Here is a 4975-nt window from a genome sequence, read left to right on the forward strand (position 1 = left end):
ATTGCACCGTTCCCCATTCCGGCCCAACAGCATCACTTTTCACGGTAGCATTACAAGTGGGGATGCTTTATTGGTCCTGCATGCTGTCCTGAGACCTGGTCCCGCTGCAGAACACAGGGTCACTCCGGCAAAGTCAGGACATTCCCACAAATGAGAGCAAGTGGGGAAGCTCTGGTTTGTATTCCACTGTCTTTGATAGATTGGTGAGTGTGGCAGGGAGTGTTCTGATCACAGTAGGGGAGCTGATCCATATAACAGCTACCTACTGTCCCAGGATATTGAAAGGTGGGTGCCTTACCTCAGGCTTGGGGCTCAGCTGCTCAGCCATATCCTTCCCTGTCAGGATCCCCGCAGCAAACAGCAAATGAGACGTTTCAGCCCTTCCAAACCCTCTTCTGGCTGGCCTGTGGCAGTGGGAGCAGCCCCAGAAGGCCCAGCCCCCCCCGCAGCGCACTCCTGCTCGACAATAATATTTGTGCAGAGCCGGTTCTACAGCTCAGCACTTCCCAGAGCTCGTGCTGCATATGGGCATGTCAAAAACACAGTGGCAGGGATAACCCCAAGCAAGGCAGGATGGTCCCAAGCCAAAGCCCCGGCTGGAGAGCTCAGCTCAGCTACAGGCTCCAGGCTCTGTGATCTCCCTGGCAAGCTGGACCTGTTTGCAGTAATACCTGAGAAGGTATAGAAACCCCATGTCACTTGCAGCCAAGACCCCTGCAGCCTAGACCACCTTCTCCCTCCCGGCCTTCACTAGTCAGAGCTCCCTTTAGCTGGCAAGCTGCTTGGGGCAGGAGTATGCGTCTCAGGCAGAATGTCTGCAAAGCACTTAGAAGATCTGGAGCATGGTGCGTACATTACAGAGAAGCCCCTACAGTGAGCTGGGCACCAGCCAGACCCATGGCACTTAAGCATGACTCGGGCCTGTGGCGGGCCGGCCACAGGTCCGGCTCAGCCCTGCGGCGGCGAGGGGAGCGTTACTGCCTGTGATCGGGGGTGCTATCAAAATGCTTGTGGCTAATCCCCAGTGACCAGCGCAGGGGAGAGGTTCACTCACACAGGAGGCAGAACAGCCCTGGGGTTCAGGCGCTGGATTGGGATCCACAGACTTCCTGTGTGGGCCGGTCACTGCCTCGCTCAGCGGCGATCAGTCCATGAATGCCTGCGAGCTGCCGACACTGCTGTGATGGGGCCAGAGAAGGACAAGAGCGGCCCAGGGATGCTGAGCGACGCTGTTAGAACAAGTCTCCTGGAGGTGGGGGGAAAGGGCGTCCAGGGCTGGCGCACTCGATCCAAGGCACGTTGAGCATTACCATAGCTTACCAATACACCACAGTGGAAGGGGCCGGACTGGCAGCCCTGGGGCCTGACATCTCCTTATGATACACAAAACAACGGCAGCATGGACAGCGACCTCGCAAGTGACACCCACACACCAGGGTGCCTCAGCGCTGACTTAGAGGTGCTCCCAGGTTCCTTGGCCTCTCGGCAGAGATCGCCCAGCAGAGTGGCAGTTGACGGTGCTGTTTGTTTCCAGGGTTTGGGCATCCAAGCCCTAAGCAGCCTGATCCCTGGGTCCCCCTGAGCCAGTCATGTTGTTTTCCAGGTCCCTGGCTGTTTTCATGTCTCAGTAAATCATTATCTCTGCCCATGGGGAGAAGAGAGAAAAGACCTGAGGCTTTCCTCCTCAGCTCAGCTTTATTGTCCCTTTTATGACCCCTGGCAGGGCCTGACTGCTGGGCCCCAACACCCAGCCTGGCTGGTGTTTAGAGAGCAAGAGTCCGGCTGTTGTGAGCAGGAGTTTGTTGGTTTTTCAATTTCCCCCGCCCTGTATTTACCTTTGGGTGTTGACAGTCGGGGGAGCAGCATCTGGGCCTGCCATAATTACTGGAGAATGAAACAGTAACAAACAGGCTGGACTTTGCCAAGGCAAATCAGGGCTGCGGGTTGGGCAAAACATTGTGACAGGAGAGTCTGGGGTTGTTTTTAATTAGAGGATAATTAAAAAGTTCTCCTGGGGCCTTTAGGGCCCATTTCCTGCTGTCTTCATTGCAGGGAGTCTTCTCCCAAGCAGCAGTACCCCCCCGCGGGCGCGCGCGCACACATTCACGCGCGCATCAGTTTGCCTTCTCCCAACTGCACTGTGCCATGCTACCTACCTAGGTCAGATCCCGGATTTCTGCCAGGTCTGGCAGAAGGGGGCCATAGAGTCTTGCTCCCTCTATGGACGACGGAGGGGACTCAGTCTCTTCGAATGCCTGGCATGCACACTGGCATCTCCGTAGGTTTTCCAGTTGCTCCTTTACGAGAGATGCCTGCTCGGTCTGGCTCTATCCCCAGCCCTGTTCCCATCTCACGGGGGAAGAAGGAAAATGATCCAACTCTTTTTGTAGCCATTATACCCCTTTCCCACGGAGGGGAATCTGCCAGACATCCCTGCCTGAACTCTCTGCTGCTGTCCTCTTGGGCGCTGCCAGAGACAGAGGCTAGGACCTGCAGAGCTAAAGGCTGTACAGCCCTAGGCTAGTTAATGCACTGAGTCCCTGGGCGGGGAGCAGTCCCAGAGTCGTGTCCTGTGTGGCTGGGGCACAGAGCGGGAGCTGTCACACACACTGCAGTGTGTGTGTGGAGTGGAGAAGAGCTGAACTCTTGCCTAGCGCTTCCCATCCAGCTCAAAGCGTCTAAAGGGGTCAAGTGTCGCTATCCTCTGTGTACAGATGGGAAACCGAGGCATGGGGTGAGTCAGGCTCCCAGCCCGGTAACGCACCCTAGGCCACTGGGGTGTCTGAGCCTAGGGCCCGTGGAACGTGCAGAGGGCTGTTCTGGCGGATCCCGCAGGCACAGATAATCCCCTGTACGTGGGGTTGCTGGCGGCACCTATCCATATTGATTCCCCTCGGCCCGGAGCGAGGGCTCAGGTTTCGCCTCTCACGGCTGGTCCCTTCTCCCTCCGTGGAGTTGGAGAGACGGTTTTAGAGCCCGAGGCTTGGGAGGTGGTGACTGTGACAGTGCAGCCTTTGCTACATGCAGCGTGCAGGGCCTATTGTGCCCTTGCCCCCCCTTCCCCAGCCCCTCCATAGGCACCCACTTGCCTTCACCTCCTGTACCCAGATTGTCACAGCCCCTGCTCCCTGCAGCCCCAACCGCCTGGTTTTCAGAGGTTCTGAGCATTCGCAGCTGCCATTCATTCAGCCGCAGCTGTGAACACCGAGCACCGCAAAGCTTGGGGCCTGTAATGGGGCCAGCCATCTCCTGAGTGCCCCTCCTGGGAAGAGCTCACTCTGCAGCACCTTGCTCCTGTGCACTCCAAGGAGAGGGCCCAGACTTTGGCTTGGGTTTAAAAGACATGGGAAAGCTGCCAGTTAAAAATCAGATTTTAGGGAGGACCATTCTAAGGCCCAGGTGGGTACTAGGCACCTGCTCCCATCTCCGCTCCATGGGAAATGGGTGCCTGAATGCCCTGTGCACCTGGAAAAATTCCCTCTTTAATTAGCCAAAGCCCCCTGACTGCGGCCCCGGGGGGAGGGTGCTGGGACCCACGGGCTCAAACCGCCCGCCTGGCTGAGTTGCTCTGGGCTGCTGGCTGGCACGTTTGCATGTTGCTTCCAGCGCTTGTGGGTGGATGCTGGTAAAGGCTACAGATGCATGTTAATATCTCTCCTCCGCTCATTCGTTGTGGCAGGGAGGTCTCATCTGCTCTGGAACAGCCTGCCTGGCCTGAGGAGACCTCTTGGCTTTGGCTTTCCAGGCAGCGTTTAGCAGCGTGCTGCTGGGAAGCGAGCTGCTCCCCAGCAGTGTGAAACCAGGGAGCGAGGACCCATCTGACCTCTCCTGCAGGAGAGGAGAGCATGGCAGTGCAGGGAGACCACACCTGGGCCACATGCGCTTTCCTTAAGGAAGGACTTTGAGGTCCCCTGGTGACAGAGACTCACGGTGCAAAGATTTAACTCTTTCAGAGCCCTGGTTGGTGTGTAATCTGCCACCATGTCTTTATCTCTCTAAGCATTTATACCAGGGTCTGTGAGTGCCAGGGCATGCCTGAGCTGTGTGTATGTGTGTGTGTTGGGGGGATTGCCCTGGAGAGCTTCCAGCTTTGCACAAAGAGGTGGAGCTGCCTTCTTGTGACTCTGCTCACTAGGACCTTTCATTGAGCCTCTCCCTGGGGCCGGGCAGCCGCCCAGCACTAGCCACAACTCCTAGCATCAGTCCTGGTCCAGAGCTGGAAGAGGATCTTCCCAGGGCATTTCGCAGACTGGGGGAAGTTCAAGGCAGCCAGGAGGAAATGGAGCAAACTTCTGCCAACCCAGGCTGGGACATACCGGCTAGTAAATACTAACTGCCCAGCAAATGTCATCTTAGCTGAACCCAGAGTGGGCAGAATACCCCAGTGGACAGGAAACCGAGCAGGTTGCCCATCCCCAGGGGGTTAAACTGCACCAAATGCTGCATTTCAATAGTGGTATAATGTCAGCTCGGGGGGAGTTGTTGGGGGGGGGTGGTGTCAGTGGGGTGTGAACCCAGTGCCTTCAGCACTAAAACCACAAACCACTACAGATGAGCTAAATTAATTCCCCTCACTGGTAGCAGTAGCAGATTGTCCTCCCAAATGGCTGTGCTCCATACGTGGACTGCAGGAAGGCACACTGTTCCCAGGCCCAGAAATCTAACCTCTTCTGATTGGAAACACAACTTGATTTTGCTGCAAACAATCTCCCTTTCTGCCTTTTCACAAAAAAATCCATAGAAGAGTGAGTAAAGCAAATACACGAGTCAGACAGGGTTTTATTTAAGCATTTACTATCTAGCCAGTATTGACACACTGAATAATTGGAGCAGAGGTTATCGTGCTGGGTATTTTTAGGTATCTTATTAAGCCTTTTATGGAAGTTAGAAATAAATGGTTCTCTCCAAGCGGGTACAAGCTCTGCAGGCAGCACAGTCATTACTGGATCACACAGAAACTCCATATTCTGGCAGT

The sequence above is a fragment of the Chelonia mydas genome, chromosome 10, assembly GCF_015237465.2.
Source record: "Chelonia mydas isolate rCheMyd1 chromosome 10, rCheMyd1.pri.v2, whole genome shotgun sequence".
NCBI classification, from domain to species: domain Eukaryota; kingdom Metazoa; phylum Chordata; order Testudines; family Cheloniidae; genus Chelonia; species Chelonia mydas.